Raw genomic sequence first — 17,739 nt, 5'->3', positions numbered from 1 at the left:
CTGTTCATCTTTGGTAAAGTTGTTTTGACTGAAAGCAGAGGTGGGGATGAGTGGAAAAGTAGCACGAGTAAATCAGTTTGGGGATGTCAGTAAAAGAGTGTTACTTATTTAATTTACTTTGTGGTTATTGTTCATGATTTGGAAGGGTAAAACAAAAGAGAACAGTTGGTATCAGTTAGAAGAATGTAAACTGCAATTCTCCAGTGTGCCACAACACTTTTCTGTCACTACATTTTTTACTAGTGTTATGGATTTTTGTTTACTGGTAATTGTAATCTGTAACTTTATTTCCAAAGGTTTGATAGAAGTGATTTAAAATTATATAACTTGCCTATTAAACATGAACCCAACTGACAGGCATGGAAGGAAATAATGTAAAACTGTCCTAAAAACCCACAGCTAGCAAACTGAATAAGACCATGTGACCAGACAGGAAATGTAAATTATAATTACTGCACAGTGAAGAGAAATCTGTGAGGCAAACTTTTTGATCTATGACAGCTAAGAGAGGGCTTATCCATTGACTTGTGGTAGCACTTAAGTTCAAGAAAAATCTGTAATAGAACAAAAATAGTGCACATCCAAGTGTTAATGCTTTACAGAGGACATAAAACAGCAAATGAAATGCTGCAATGATGATGATAGCCCCTGAAAGCTTACTGGGATTGCTACTATTGACTAAACTGTGTTGGCTGTATCTACAGACACAATTTGTTGTTAACGTATTCCCCATTGTTTTACTTGTTTAGTTCCACTGAAATAACTTAGTTGCAAAGGAAGGTTTAGAAAAGTGATGCAAACTGCACAGTGCCACTGTTGAGCTACTCTCAGGTATAAAATGATTTTTGAAGTTGAACACATTCATTTCTCTTCACCACTTCTTGATATTTGTATTACCAGTGAAAAAGGAACTTCAATTTATGCATTGTGATTGGAGAGATTAAGAATCAGTAAAGCTTTGATCTACAGTAAAGATACTTTGATTCAATGAGTTGTTCAGTCTATACATGCATTCAATATTCAGGCTGTTTTAAACAGATTGAAATATATAAAAACAATTGTCAGATAACTTTAGGTGTTTAATGGTGTGACAGGCCTTCATCTGCCACTACTGTCATAGCATCTTGGTATTCCCTGCACCTAGCTATGATACCCCTTACCCACCCACCCACCCACTATGACTTGGTGCTCACATGATGTACTCATCTGGAGACACTCCGGTGGTTTCTTGTAGGCTGGATGTGACTGTAGTGGTGCGTCTTCTGTGGGGCTCCTCCTCTCCTACACCCACACCTTTCTACCTGGGTGGTGTTGCTTTTACTGATGTGTCATAGTCATTGCATCCCATGGTTTTAGGCTGAGATTGGAACCCTTTCTGGGTCCTCTCTACCCACCCTGGCTAATGTAAGGGTCAGAAATAATGTTAACCAAACTGATAAGATGAACTCAAAATGGCTCAGACTAGCGACCAGGCAAAGCACTGGTTGCCTCGCTGCCCTGAGCCTGTTCCCCTTTTTTAGGGTTGTGAGTTACCTTGGACTGTATGTCCCCTCACCTTCCTTATCAGGCCTCTTTAGCCTCCAAGAAGGTACCCCCTCTAGGCAGACCTCAGTGTGAGTGTTGTGCTTTGCTCAGGGTGGCTACCTTCATGCCTCCATGAGGCCTGTGTTCCTTCCCAGTTGCCTGCTGATGAAAAGCCATTCTGCAGATTTTGCTTGTGGTCCCTTCCTCTTTTCCTGCAGCAGAGAGGGCATTCTGGACTCTGTTGGGTACAAGAACAGCTGGGGACATCCCCAGTCCTTCCACTACATTTCCCTCTGCCCCCATCTGCCATTTGCTTTTGGCCTGTTGCACAGAGTCTCCAGGCCAATTAAGAGCACACTTCTAACCATTGTGGTGCTGGTGCTGCTACTTAGGCTTCAGATGTCAGTGCTGCAGGCAGGTAAGTTGAGCAAGTAACTTACATAGTCCACTCCCCTTCTTGCTTGGTGGTTGCATTGTTTTTGGCCCTCTGGATTTCCTCAGGCCTGAGGTGGTGTCCTAGATCTGTTTGCTGCCTCTGCTGGTCAGATACTGACTCTGTGTCATATGGGTGAGACAAGAAGTCCTCTACCACATTCTGATTGCCTGGGCAATGCTGCACTGTAAAATAAAATGGTTGCAATGATAATACTCACCGAGCACCTTGTGCATTGTCAGTTTTAGCTGCCTGTAGCCAGTTAAGGGGCATGTGGTTGGTTATTAATGTGAATGGCCTCCCTAGCAAGTAGTAGTAGATAATTACAGAGCCCACTTGATCACTAGGCCTGAGTGAATAGGAACTATTCAATTCGGATTCAGTTTCGGTGGATTCAGATGCCAGAGATTTGATTCAGACATCCAAATCATTTTTCCAATTCAATTTGGCTGAATCACTTTGGAAGATTCGGAGCCGATTCAGAGCCAATTTGGAGATTCAGCCATAGAGTATAATGGGGAATCAATTAAATATCTATAAACTTTGTTGTTTTTTGGCTGATTCAGATGCAGATTGAAAGGATGGTAGGCCCTGCTGTGAGCATGAAGCCTGCCAAGTTTCAAGGTGATAGGTGCAGGGGTTTCTGGGAAATTGCACCTGAAACTGCTGACAAGCAAAACTCATGACATAGGTTACACTGTGTGTGTGTTAAGGCGCAGTGGCGTGAAAACTGCAGGCCTTCTAGGCCCTGCTGTAGCCACGAAGCCTGCCAGCTGTCAAGGAGATAGGTGCAGGGGACAGTTGGGTTCTGGGGCCCTGCACCTCTGGCTGCTAACAGGCAAAACTCGTGACATGAGTGGGTGACAGTGTGTGTATGTTCAGGGGCACCCTTCCTGGTGCAGGAGCATGCGCACAATATGGCAGTGTGCCCCAGTGAGGCCTCTTCCTCCCCTACAGCCTCGGCTGGTCCACCACTGTAAACGACAGCAGGTGAAAATGACTTAGCTGGCTCAACACCAGCAGCACCAGCAGCATCAAAGGTAGGCAAACAGAACATGCAGGTCCTTCTTTCTTCTAAAGTAGTTGCACCTAGTTCATGTCTGTTAGGTGAGCCCCCACCGTGCAACTCTATGCGTGTGTGTGTGTATATTTATGTTCAGGTGTGGCCTTCCTGGTGCTGGGACCTCTGCACAACACAGTAGAGTGTCCCAGTGAGGCCTTGTCCTCCCCTACTGCCTTGGTCCAGTCCACCCCTGTAAACAACTGCCGGTGAAAATAACATAGGTGACTCAGAAGTCGACACCACTAGCACCAGCAGCATCTAAGGTAGCCAAATGGAACTGTCACAGAGCCTTTCTTTTTATAAAGCAATTGACAGCAAGAAGTAAAGATGTTGTGTTGGATATATGTTACTCGTGGTGCGTGTGATAGCTTATTTTGTGTTTTTATGTTTATATGTTTATTATGAAAACAAGGGAACATTTAAAGAAATATATCTTAGGAAGCTTTTGGGTTGAAAAATCTTTGTCAGGCTGAGGAAGTACGTGCAGGTGGTGTGTCTCCTGATCCTGGATGAAAGGAATAGTAAAGAAGTCAGAGGCCAGCCTGGCATACAATGCAGGCAAAAAAGTCAGTCAGTGAAAACAGTAATGGAGGCATCAGGGGTGAGGGACTGCCCTGCCCTGCTTTGAATCTCAGATTTTGAGTTTTCTTTTGGGCCAACATGCATTTGGCTGGGTTGGCAGTAAAACCTATCCCATGCAGTTTCTGCAGAATTCTTCGTAGGGACTTCATGTGCTGTTCCCAGGTTTCAGAGAAAATAATGACATCATCAATATGTGCCACTGCATAGGCTTGATGGGGAGCTAATAGGTGATCAATAACCCCCTGGAAAGTAGCTGCCATGCCATACTAGCTGAACAGCACACTGCAAAATCCAGATAGCCTCCATAGTGTGCCAAACACCTTCTTTTCTTGGTCTGCTGCTGCCATTGGGATCTGCCAATATAGTTTGGTCGTATCCAATGTGAAAATAAAGTGTTCCTGGTCCACTTTCTCCAAAATTTCCTCAATATGGGGCATTGGAAATGCACTGACTTTGGCCACTGCATTTAATTTGCAGAAATACATGCAGAGGCGTAGAGCTCTGTCCTTTTTTGACACAATCATTGAGCCCTGTGCCACTGGCTTCTGGATTCATGTATTATCCCCTTCTCCAATATTTTTCCTAGCTTAAGTTTAATGGCTTCATGGAGTTGCTGGGGGATCTGCCTCCAGGGTTCTTGTATTATGCATCCTTCTGGTGTATTTATGTGGTGTACCACACATCCCAATATTCTGCTACCAATGACTGCAGTTGCTGTTCTTGCACCTGGAGGAACTGATGACTGGCCCTTCTGGTGGCTTCTTTCAATTGCGGCCCCTATTCTGCTTGGTCTGGGTAGGGTGCCATCAGATATCCTTCACATGCATGCCACTGTTGGAGGAAGTTCAGGGTTTCCTCCTTGGACTTGCTTCCATTAAACCTATCTGTGTCCCCCGTGCCTTGCCTCTAAGTGGCCCCTGGCATGGTCTCTGCATTTTGGACAGCTGCTCATCTAGGTCCTGCTGTCAAGAAAATAGGGCACTATGTGCTTCCATTTCCTGAGACTTGGCCTGTGCCAGTTCTTGCAGTAACTGCATAATCAGATCCTGGTTCTGCTGCCAACCTTCCTCAGGCCTTGTGGCCATATCCATGGCTGCCTCATCCATGGGTCACTGAACAATTAGCTGTTCATCATTCCTGACCAATGTACCAAATTGACAGGCCTCTACCGGGGCTTCTGCCGCAGCATCAGGGCATGCTCTGCACCCAGCTATTTCATCCCTCATCCACTCGCCCGCCATATTTGATGTTCAGATGTTGACCCTGTACTTGCCTGGAGATGGTCCAGTAGTTTCTTGTGGGCTGTGTGGCGGGCCAGTAGGGGGCGCTCCTGTGTTGAGCCACCCACCTCCCTGTGCCCGACCACCTTCCAGACTCCGAATGCCTCCCTAGGGGTGCCTTTTGCTTGGCCGACCCCTCTCCCAGAGCACACTCGCTAGTCTGGGTGTAACGTAGCCGCCACCACCCCGAGACAGGACTGTCTCATCCCTGTGTCCTCGGGGAAACACAGGCCTAATAGTCCGACAGGTACTCGACCCAGTACAGGCACTTGGGGCACTTTCCCAAGTCAAGGGGGAAAAAAGTAAAGTCTCCCTTAGTCCAGAGACCTAAGGGGTCTCTTAGGCATAATTTAGACCCACCCCTCAATAAGTCTCCACACCAGTCAAAAAGGAGAACTTTATTGATTACAAGAGGTAGGGTAAACTAGGGTACAGGATTGAGCAATATCCTAGAAATCCTAAAGAGCAAACAGTGTGGCTGAGGTAGCCTTTTGATTACGCATCTGTGTTACTGCCAGCTAGATATCTAATCTGATTGACCAGCTTACTCACAAGCATCTTCCAGAGTTCTCCAGTTTCCCCTCTGGAGTCTTGGGGTGAGAGAGAGCTAGGTCCAGATGGTAAGGCTTCTCTGTCTCCCCTGCTTTGCTGCTGCTTCACATCATGGCCGAAGAGAGAGAGCCTCCTCCCCCCACCAACCTATATAGCCCCTGTGACCTCATTCACCTGGGCCAGTGGAGGTCAGCCCCAGTTGGCTGTCAGCCAACCAATTTGAAATACATTACCTGTTACCGGGCAGATTCCAGCTCCCCAGGTAGATGCCCCTCACCCAGGTAACAGATGCCAGTCACGTAGGCAGAGGGAGCAGGTTTCCCCCCTCCCTCAGGAATGCAGCCAGCTCAGGTTACCTAAAGAGACAGGCTGAGGTGTGAATCCTCTGTGCTGGTCCATCTAATCACATAGTCACAGGGCAGAGATTTTGGGGAGAAACCAAGGTGGCTTTCTGCCACAGGCTGTATGTGACTGTAGTGGCATGTCTTCTGTGGGGCTCCTCCTCCTCTAAATCCCATCCCTTTCCACTTGGGTGGTTTTGCTGTTGTTGGTATGTCATAGGTGTTTCATAGATTTCATAGACATCAGGGCTGGAAGGGACCTCGGGAGATCCCACTACCCAAAGGGCAGGAAGTCAGCTGGGTTCATAGGATCCCAGCAAGATAAGCATCCAATTTACTCTTGAAGGTGTTCAATGTAGGTGCTTGAACCACCTCCGATGGCAGGCTGTTCCAGACCTTGGGGGCTCGGACAGTAAAGAAATTTTTCCTTATGTCCAGCCTGAAATGGTCTTGCAGGAGTTTATGACCGTTCGACCTCGTCATCCCTTGGGGCACTCTGGTGAACAAACGTTCCCCCAGATTCTGGTGGTCACCCCTGATAAACTTATAGGTGGCCATCAGATCACCCCTGAGCCTATGCTTTTCCAGGCTAAAGAGTCCCATGGCTTTCAGCCTATCATCATAAAATCTGTTTTCCTGACCTCTGATTATGCGCATGGCTCTCCTCTGGACTCTCTCAAGCTTCTCCACATCCTTTTTGAATTGTAGAGTCCAAAACTGGACTCAGTACTCCAGCTGCAGCCTCACCAAGGCCGAGTACAAGGGGAGAATGACGTCCCGGGATTTGCTCGAGAAGCATCTATGGATGCAAGCCAGCGTTTTGGTCACTTTACTAGCCGCAGCATCGCATTGCAGGCTCATGTTCATCTTGTGGTCAATGATGACACCCAAGTCTCTTTCTTCTGTAGTGCTATCCAACGTAGCACTGCCGAGCCTATAAGGAAGCTGCAGGTTTTTCCTCCCAAGGTGGAGAACCTTGCATTTTTCGGTGTTAAACATCATCAGGTTCTCGTCTGCCCATTTGCTGAGCTTGTCCAGGTCAGCCTGAATCACCCACCTATCTTCTGGCGTGGATGCTTTGCCCCAAAGTTTGGTGTCATCGGCGAACTTGGCCAGTCCACTCCTGATTCCAATGTTCACATCATTAATGAAGATGTTGAACAGTATGGGTCCAAGGACAGAGCCTTGAGGGACCCCACTGGTCACAGGGCACCATGATGAGTGACTGCCATCAATTACAACCCTCTGGGTCCGACCACGGAGCCAATTTCCCAGCCAGCGGATTGTGGTGGAGCCAAGGCCACAACTGGGCAGTTTGGCCAAGAGGTGATCATGGGATACCAGATCAAAAGCTTTTTTGAAGTCAAGATATATGACATCAATCTCTTCTCCCTCGTCCAGGTGATAGGTCACCTGGTCGTAGAAGGAAATGAGATTGGTGAAACAAGACCTACCCGGAACAAACCCATGCTGGCTATCCCTTAGGATGTTAGCCTGGGCCAGTCCATCAAGGATGGCCTCCTTAATACACTTTTCTAAGATCTTCCCCAGGATAGAAGTCATATGATGCACCCTATGGTGTTAGGCTGAAGCTTGTATCTTTCCTGGGTCCTCTCTCCCCACCCTGGCTAAAGAAAGGCTCAGAAATAATGTTAACCAAACTAATAAGACAAACTCAGAATGGCTCATACTGGTGAGCAGGCAGAGCACTGATGCCTTGCTACCCCAAACCTCTCCCCCTTTCTTGATGTTGTGAGTTGCTTTGAACTCTACATCCTCTTGCCTTCCTTATCAGGCCTCTTCAGGTTCCAGGAAGGTGCCCCCCATAGGCAGACCTGCTCATTATGGGAGCTGGCCCAGGTATGGCTTAGCCTTAGGGTGACTACCTTCATGACCCCACATGGCCTGTGTTCCCTCCCAGTTGCCTACTGGCAAATACCTATTCTGTGCATTTCACTGGTGGCCCCATGCTGTGCAGGCATGGTTTTCATAGATTCATAGATTCATAGATGCTAGGGTCGGAAGGGACCTCAATAGATCATCGAGTCTGACCCCCTGCATAAGCAGGAAAGAGTGCTGGGCCTATATTACCCCAGCTATTTACACATCTAGCCTTCGCTTGAATACCCCCAGGGTAGGGGAGAGCACCACCTCCCTTGGGATCCCATTCCAGACCTTGGCCACTCGAACTGTGAAGAAGTTCCTCCTAATATCCAATCTAAATCTGCTCTCTTCTAGCTTGTGGCCATTATTTCTTGTAACCCCCGGGGGGGCCTTGGTGAATAAATATTCACCAATTCCCTTCTGTGCCCCCCTGATGAACTTATAGGCAGCCACCAGGTCACCTCTCAACCTTCTCTTGCGGAGGCTGAAAAGGTCCAGTTTCTCTAGTCTCTCCTCGTAGGGCTTGGCCTGCAGGCCCTTAACCATACGAGTGGCCCTTCTCTGGACCCTCTCCAGATTATCCGCATCCTTCGTGAAGTGCGGCGCCCAGAATTGCACGCAGTACTCCAGCTGCGGTCTGACCAGCGCCCGATAGAGGGGAAGTATCACCTCCTTGGACCTATTTGTCATGCATCTGCTGATGCACGATAAAGTGCCATTGGCTTTTCTGATGGTTTCGTCACACTGCTGACTCATGTTCATCTTGGAGTCCACTAGGACTCCAAGATCCCTTTCCACTTCCATGCCACCCAGCAGGTCATTTCCTAGGCTGTAGGTGTGCTGGACATTTTTCCTCCCTAGATGCAGCACTTTGCATTTCTCCTTGTTGAACTGCATTCTGTTGTTTTCTGCCCACTTGTCTAACCTGTCCAGGTCTGCTTGCAGCTGCTCCCTGCCCTCCGGCGTGTCCACTTCGCCCCATAGCTTAGTGTCATCTGCAAACTTGGACAGAGTACATTTCACTCCCTCATCCAAGTTGCTGATGAAGACATTAAAGAGTATCGGTCCAAGGACCGAGCCCTGCGGGACCCCACTGCCCACACCCCTCCAGGTCGAAACTGACCCATCCACCACGACTCTCTGGGTGCGACCCTCCGGCCAATTCTCCACCCACCGGACTGTGCAGTCATCCAAGTCACAGCCCTTTAACTTGTTCACCAGTATGGGGTGGGATACCGTATCAAAGGCCTTCCTAAAGTCCAAGTATATGACATCCACCCCTCCTCCTGCGTCGAGGCGTTTTGTGACCTGGTCATAAAAAGAGACTAGATTGGTCAGGCACGATCTGCCTGCCACGAACCCATGCTGGTTTCCCCTCAGCATAACTTGCCCTGCCGGGCTCTCACAAATGTGAGCCTTGATAATTTTTTCAAAGACTTTGCCAAGGATGGAGGTGAGACTAACTGGCCTATAGTTGCCTGGGTCCTCCTTCCTCCCCTTCTTGAAAATGGGAACCACATTGGCCCTTTTCCAGTCCTCCGGGACTTGACCCGTGCGCCACGAGCGTTCAAATATTCCCGCCAGTGGCTCTGCAATGATGTCGGCCAGTGCCTTCAGTACCCTCGGATGAAGCTCATCCGGGCCTGCCGACTTAAAGGCATCCAGTTCTTCCAAGTGACCCTGCATCACCTCAGGGTCCACGCATGGAAGTCTGGTGCCTTGCTGCTGCCTCCCTACACTCCCAGTGAGAGACTTGTCATGCCTCTCGCTTAGGAACACTGAGGCGAAGAACTTGTTGAGGAGTTCAGCCTTGTCCCCTCTGTCCGTCACCAATTGTTTCTGCCCATTTAGCAGAGGTCCTATTCCTCCCTGGGCCTTCCTTTTACTCCCTATATATCTAAAAAACAATTTCTTATTGTCTTTTACTTGGGTGGCCATCCTCAGCTCCATGGTAGCTTTGGCCTGTCTAACTGCCTCCCTACAAGCACGAGCAGAAGAGGTATATTCCTCTTTGGTGATCTCTCCCTGTTTCCACTTTTTATGTGCTCCCCTTTTGGCCCTTAGTCTGCCCTGGATTTCTGTGGTCAGCCAGGGAAGCCTCCTGGCCCCTTTCCCTCTTTTACCTCTCACGGGGATCGTCTCGCTTTGTGCTCGAAGGATAGTTTCCTTAAGGCACAGCCACCCTTCTTGGGCTCCCATCATTTCAAAACTACTACTCTGTAGTGCGTCCTTCACTAATCGCCTGAGTTCACTGAAATCAGCTTTCCTGAAGTCCAGCACGTTCACCCTACTAGTTACCTTACCCACTCAACACCTTATGTTGAATTGTATTTTTAGGTGATCACTGTCCCCCAGATGGCTACTGATCTGTAGGTCCCCTACTATGTCATCCCCCGTTGCCAATACCAGATCCAGTAAGGCATTCCCCCTAGTGGGACCATGTACCTCCTGCGTCAGGTGGAGGTCCTGTACACAGGTTAGAAACCTACGTGAGCGGTGGGACTTTGCTGTCTGTGTCTCCCAACAGATGTCCAGGTAGTTTAGGTCCCCCATGACCACCGCCTCTTTAGCTTTTATGGTCTCCGAGAGTTGCCTCAGGAGCCCCAAATCTATTTCTTCCCCTTGATGTGGGGGTCTGTAGCAGACCCCTACCACCAAATCCTTTTCTCCTTGCCCCCCATGTAGCCTAACCCACAGTCCTTCTACTTCCTCATCCTTTGATTCTGTCTTGATGAGGGTTGATGTATATTGCTCCTTAACATAGAGTGCAACCCCTCCCCCCTTTTTCTCCACCCTGTCCTTTCTGTACAATCTATAGCCCTCGATATGTACCGCCCAGTCATGGGATGAATCCCACCAGGTTTCCGTCAGCCCCACTAAGTCATAGGTGTTTAGTGCAACCAGGAGCGCTAGTTCATCCTGCTTGTTCCCCATGCTCCTAGCATTAGTATATAGGCACTTGAGCCCTGCGACTGGTGCCTTTGCTGCCCCCCTGCTCCAAGTCCCAAAGGGCTCTTTGTCTCTTACCTTCTCGTTCCTTACCTGTGCCGTATTGCTGTCCACCCCCTGTCTTTCATGTTCCCAAAGCTCTCTTTCTTCAGGCTGGGCTGTCCTTGTTGGTGCCACCTGGTTTGGTGGTCCACAGCTTCCCCCGCCCTCATCTTCCCCTCCCCCCGACGAGCCTAGTTTAAAGCCCGCCGGAGGAGATCCACCAACCTGTAAGAAAACACACGCTTACCTTTGGGGGACAGGTGAAGCCCATCCCAGCTGAGCATGTCCCTCGTTGTAATGTGTGGGTCATTGTCCAGGAAGCCGAAGCCTGCCTCGAGACACCACTGCCGAAGCCACCAGTTGGTCTCTCGGATGCAGTTCTCATGCCGTCTGCCGCGTCCGTTCACTGGTAGGATGGAAGAGAATACCACCTGTGCACCGAATTCCCTCAGCACGCCGCCCAGAGCCTAGTAGTCTGCCATCAGGTGAACGGGGGTTCTCCTGGCCGCATCATTAGTACCCACATGGACAAGGACCATGGGGTAGTAATCGGTGGGCTTGATCCTGGCCTGGATTACCTCCGTCACATCCCGAATCTTAGCTCCAGGCAGGCAGTAGACCTCTCGTGCTGAAGGGTCCTGGCGACAAATGGGCCCTTCCGCACCTCTCAGGATGGAATCGCCTATGACGAGCACGCGTCTCCTCCTCTTCTGGGTCCTCTCGGATCTCTTGATCTGTTTGGAGTGTGAAGAATGTGGCATTTCTTCCTGCCCAAGGGTTTCCTCCTCCCTTTCCATCTCCTGCAGAGTCGCCAAGGCCTCGTACCTGTTCTCCAGTCGGACTGGAGAAGCTGGTACCTGCTCGCTGCTCGCTGCTCCGGTCCTGGCTGTGACCGTCTGCCACTCTGCTGTGGAGGTCCTTCCCTGGGCTGATTCTTCCTTGGGTGCCTGGTCCTGCAGGGAAAGGAAATAACTGTCAATTTCCTCCTCCGCCTCCCTGATCCCCCTCAGCCTGCTAACCTCCTCCCGGAGCTCCCTCACCTGTGCCTCCAGAGCCCTAAGCCGGGCACCTGCTGGACAGGTGTGGGGGCTCCCAATCTCTGCCCCCCCCGACCCTGCTGGGGATCCCCCGCAGGCCAGGAGGTAGGGGGACATCAGCTCCCCCATGGGCTCAGTCTGGGTGGAGGCCTCAGACCAGCCCCGGTTAGCCTTGTCCCCCCGGGCAGAGGCCCTAGCAGCACTCCTCGTAGACACCATTCTAAGCTGCTGTTTGTAGACCTGTGTGGTGTCTACGTCCTACCCGTACAGGAGTCCCACTCCTGGCCCTCCTGGCCCACCCGCCGGTGCGAACGCCTGCGCAAACACCGGCGCGCTCTTACAGAGTGCGCCTGTTTGCGCGCTCTGTTCGCGCTGCGCGGCTCGGGAGCGCGGCTCCCTACCGGCTCAGCTATATGGGACCCGGGGGGCTTCCCCTCCGGATCCGGCTCAGCTGTGCCGAGGCCCTCCGCCCCACTTACCTTCGGGGGATCAGCTGCTGCTGCCCCCGCTGCCGATTCCTCTGCTGCTGCTGCTGCCGCTGCCGCTGCCTCCGGTCAGAAGTTAGTTATGGGGCACACGTGCGTGCGGGACACACATGTGCCTGATTCCTCTCCTTCCCGCTGCTGCTTCCCGAGTGAGGGAACTACGTCACCCTGCGGCTTTGAAACCTGTGGTTTGAATTACCCGCCCCCGCTCTAACGGCCAATCAGGCGCCCCGGTCTACCCGGAAGTGCCTGCCGGCAGTTCCGGCCCTTACGCTCCCCCGCTGGGGGGATCCGCTGCCGCCAAAGCCTGCTCCTTAAGGGTTAGCCCTGGGGGGGCTCGCTGGCCTGGGGGGACAGTCCCCTCCCTAGCCCTCCCTGTTTGCGCGGTCTGTTCGCGCTGCGCGGCTCGGGAGCGCGGCTCCCTACCGGCTATATGGGACCCGGGGGGCTTCCCCTCCGGATCCGGCTCAGCTGTGCTGAGGCCCTCCGCCCCACTTACCTTCAGGGGATCAGCTGCTGCTGCCCCTGCTGCCGATTCCTCTGCTGCTGCTGCTGCTGCTGCCGCCGCCGCCACCACCTCCGGTCAGAAGTTAGTTATGGGGAGCCTTTTACCAGTTACCCTCATGGTTGGATTCTGGTACCTGTAGCCAGAATGGCTGAGTTAGCATTCTCACATGGGTGACCTCAGGTGAGGTCTCTGTCCCAGCTGTGCCACCATTTGGACCTGGATTGGCACTTCCTGCTGCAGAGTTTGCCCACGGCATCTCCCCATCACATCTGGTTAACACTAGGATCCCAGCATTCATGGGTGACTGGTGCCTCCCAAGTCTGGTGGAGCACCAGATCGCCAATGGGGGGTCCCCCGCACCCGATTGCCAATCGTGGGTGGGGGGGTTCCCCTGCGGCCAATCACCGAGCACTAAACCACCAGCAGTGAAAACAGTGAAACTGGTGAAACCAGCAAAAATGGTGAAACTGGAAGTGTACCTTTTTTGGCACTTGTGGTTTCACAGCTGATGTTTTCAGGGGGTGCACAGCCAATCTCAGGGGGTGCACCCCCGATGTGTCACCAATGCCAGCATCCCTTCTTGTGTGCCCTAAGTGGGATACTACTGGCTCCCTAGCTGCTGCCTGGGACACAGCCAGCTGGCTGCCTGATGCCTGGTTTTTGCCACCTCTGCTTTTCTCACAGTAGGGAGGGCATTCTGGACTCTGCTGTGCGTGAGAATAGCTGGGGTCATCTCTGGTCCCTGCACTGTTATTTCCCTCTGCCCCCATCCCCTGGGCACTTTGGGCCTGTTGCCCAAAGGCTCCAGGCCAATCAGGACCATGCTTCTGGCCAGCGCATTGCCAGCACTGCCATGTGAGCTCTGTGCATCTGTGCTGCAGGCAGGTAAGCTGGGTGGGGAACTGTTACAAGGCATTTGGGATTATAGAAACATGAAGAATTTTGAAGAAAGCTCATTATTTAATGGAAAGTCTGTTCTATTCTTTAAATAAATTATTGCAGTTTTAATGCAGGAGATGAACACAGATTTAGGATTTCCCATCCATGTAAGAAATTTATGAGATTTTATATAGTGTTTCCCTCATTTTATTCAGGATACTGGAAAGTTTTACTAGGTCCATTCTAGAAAATGTTTCTTGAGGAATTTCTTCTTCCTCTACCATATCTTAAGAACAAGTAGTTTAGGTTTTAGAGTACAAAACCCATATATCATTGAAGTTAACAAGACTAGTGGCTACTGACCATCACAGAATCTGGCCCCTTTAAATGGTGAGTAATTTAGAACAGGCCTATAGTTTTGTCTAAGCATCCAAGCACATTGTCAAACTCAGTACTAAATTGGATTAATAAAAGATGATTTCCTCCAAGTTACAATGTATCAAGCAAAACACATATTTTTAGTGGTAAAATGGGTTTAGCCATTCTGACATCTGTCAGATTTTACATGACATACATGAATCATTCAATTTAGCATAATTCATTGGAAAACTTTGGGAAGCCTTTTATGACAGCAGTTTAGACCACATACTTATCTCCCTGCTATGCAGGGGAGAAGCCCTTTTATTTCTCTCTTCTTGGTTTTTATATTTTTGATAACCAAGCTTTTGGCCCAGTGTATATTTCTCTAAAACTGCAAATAATGAGCACTCAGTTGAGTCTTCATTTATGGAAAGTGACAACTTTCAATAATGGTATCAAAGCCATTATGAAATCATGACTATATCTAGTGTTGTTGCTGTTGATTTTACAGAGTGGCTTGGGTTTGAAGCAGTTAAACCTGCTAGATTATTCACTGTTCATAGTTCTTGTGTATGAGTTGTGCCCCATTTTTTACTCTGTTTTTTAAAAAGATGAGGGGATGGGGCTTCTATGGGTCCCCTTGTTTATTATATCACTATTAATCTATGCTATTTACAAAGGTCTCCATCCTGCAGATCTTATGTGCTTGAATTTCATTACATAAATAGTTCCATCAAACAGGATTATGGACATAAGGCTACACACATGCAAACTCAAAATGTTACCAACCTCCTTAGCTCAGTTAAAACCAGCCTGCTGCAACACATTCTGTCCTTTACCAGCCCATCTATTATAATTTGATTGGCTGACTGCAGTAGTGATAGAGAAGTGTGGAACATTATTCACAGCCTCTCAATTCGTCCTCAGCCACTTTTAAAGAGATAACATGTGTTTAATAGAATTGAGACCCGAATAAGTTTAAAGCATTTTAAGGTTTGGCTTCTCCTGATTATCTCTGTGGTATCTCTATTCATAAAAATAAGCAAGTTCAGATTAAATGACATTTTGGAAATATTTCCCCTGACTGTCTCTTCATTTCCCCATAAATTGGAATTGTGTGTTCACAGCTGGGGGAAGGTGCAGGGGCAAATTCCTTTGACTAGAATTCTAAGAAACCATCTAATTGCTAGGCTGCCTACAGACATGCAAATAACCTGGGGGCATTCTTTGACATTTGTTCTTCTGGCAGAAAAAACTTACCTGGAGATTCCTGAACAGACATTTAAATGATGAACCCCAGAAAATCAGATAACATGCAGTGCTGATGCTGCAAAAGCAGGGGTGCCCTGTGCACACATCTCAGTTTACTCGACAGGCTCCCTCTGTCTGCCTGGTGACAGATGATAGTAGTGCAAAGGGTATCCTTTATTGGCTGAATTAATCAGCACAGGTTCAGCCAGTGTCTCATGAAGCACAATGTGAGGACTGTCAAGATGGCTCTGCTCCCTTCTTGGCTGGAGTAGTTGAGTACAGCAAGTGACTCATTGTCTCCTTGGGATGGGGAGAAGCACCGGAAAAAGCACTCTGGGATGCTGGAGAACGTTGCTGTGGCTTCTCTCAGAAGAGAACAGTACAGACATTCACTCTACAAGGAGAATCTCTCCTGGGACTGATTTAACTCTAGTTGTTCCTGTTAGACCCCCAACTCCATGAGGCACCCAACAGCTAGGGAGACGATGGTTTAATTACCCATGGATCCTCTTACTCATTAGCCAGAGAAGAGCAGGGAGCAAACACCAGCACATGTTGCTCACAACAGCTTTATTCAGAATGGAGACAGCTTCTGGCCAGCTCCCTCACCTATAGAATATGGGGAGCTGCAATGAATAATAGTTTTTTCCCATATTTATACACTTTGGTTTATACTCATTAACATTCACTTTACCTCTGTCCTGCCTTCTGTTCTACCCGTCTCTCCTCCCATCTCAAGCTCTGCCTCTGTTTACTGTTTGCTTCATTAACATAGAATCACCTATGCCTTTTGTTCATTTACATGCCGTTTTGCTATGAGCACATGTCTAAGTCCTTAACTTCTCTTCTTCGGTCAATGGGCAGACTTTGACCAAAACCTGGAAGCTTCTGGAGGCTTCTTCACCAATCAACATTCACCTTTTTACATATGTTCATCTTGGATTCTGTTACCAATTGTGTGTTGTTTTTCACACTGCAGTCTGTTTTTCTGTCTCAGACCATCTTTTACCCTTTTTGGGCCCCTGTGTCTTATCTCGTTCCTTACTGTAGCTGGTTCACAGCAAACAGACTCACACAGATTTACTTGCTGCCTTTTTCTCAGAAAATGGTTGACACAGTTAAAATGGTTACTTAGCATAAGCAAATGGATGGTTTAGCATAAACATTCATAAGCAAAATCTAGTTGCCTAAGCATCTTGCAGTATATTTTTAATATATCATTCTGCCTTTTGGTTAGCAGCTCTGCTAGGCCACAGGCCATGCCTTTTATTCACCTGCAAATCCAGTGCTCCCTAATAATCCAAGTTATTGTACCCTAACAGTTCCCAGGATATTTTTCTCTTGGATCAGCCATTTTTCCTCTGGGAGAAAACCCCTGAACATATGTATACTTTTGGTTTCTGGGAAAGTAGCAACTTTCCCCAGGAAAACTGCATGTCTAGGGCCTTATACAGACATTCAGTTTCTCCCAGGAGAGTTATTGCTCTCCCAGGAGAAACCACGAGTGTATAAATGTTAATATTGTTTTCTTTTAGAGTAAAAATTCTCACTCGAGGATAAAAATAACTTAGGAACAGCCAGGGTCATTCTCCAAGGAGAGTGAATGTCTGTATGTGCTGTGGCTTTTCTCAGAAGCGAACATCGTCTGCCACAATCCTGCCCCCAATCCCAGGGAGGCAACATGTTGCTCGCTGAACTCAGATGCTTCAGTAGGAAGAAGAACATAACCTTTTCACAATTCCTACATTGTGCTGCAGGGAAACACAGGCTTACCATGGGCAACCTGAGACAGCCAATCAGGGCTGTGCAAGGCACTGTTGCTATCTGTCTCCAGGCAAACTAAGAGAATCTTCAGGGCATGATGAGATGCTTGCACAGGGCTCCCTCCTGGTTGTCCCGTGTCAGCACTGCAAGCATTCCTGTCTTCAAGACCTCAGCGTATGAATGTCAGTTTATGTGGCTCTGGGAGAATTCTTTTAGATTATTTGAAGGTCTGTATGCAGCCTATATGTGGACTTAGACTCTTCTAAATTTTTAGTTTCTATAATCATATTTTAATACACATTTTATTTCTTTAAGCAAATATTTTTCTCAGTGCTATACATAGGCCCCACCTCTGTATGTTTTTTGTTATTCCTGCTTGTTGTTGTTGTTTCTTTTTGTCAGAAGCAATTTGTTTAAAATAAAGCCGAAAAGGAAAAGTTATGGTGCCCATGAAACCCTCCCCCCCACAAAAAAAAAAAAACCCAACCCCTTATTGTTCTCCCTGATATACTATACCTTCCAGCTAGGAGACTTGAGGTCTAGACAAGATACCCTGTTTGCAAAAGAAATTACAAGTGCTAATCTCAATTTTAATAAGTAGTAGCCTTTAGGGTAATTTTTGAGGATAGAGACAGAAAGCAGTGCAAACCAGTGATAGGGATGCAACCTCTTTCCATGTCAAAGGAATGCTGTTCCTGCTTATTACAAAGTGTTGAGATAATTGCTCAGTAGTGTGCTTGCTTTAAAGCCACTCCACAAACATTTAATGTTAGTAGTGCTCTGTTGCAAAGAGACTGAAATGAGT

Source organism: Crocodylus siamensis, chromosome 8 (assembly GCF_052110815.1).
Source record: "Crocodylus siamensis isolate JL-2025a chromosome 8, ASM5211081v1, whole genome shotgun sequence".
NCBI classification, from domain to species: domain Eukaryota; kingdom Metazoa; phylum Chordata; order Crocodylia; family Crocodylidae; genus Crocodylus; species Crocodylus siamensis.
This window is presented reverse-complemented; position numbering follows the sequence as displayed.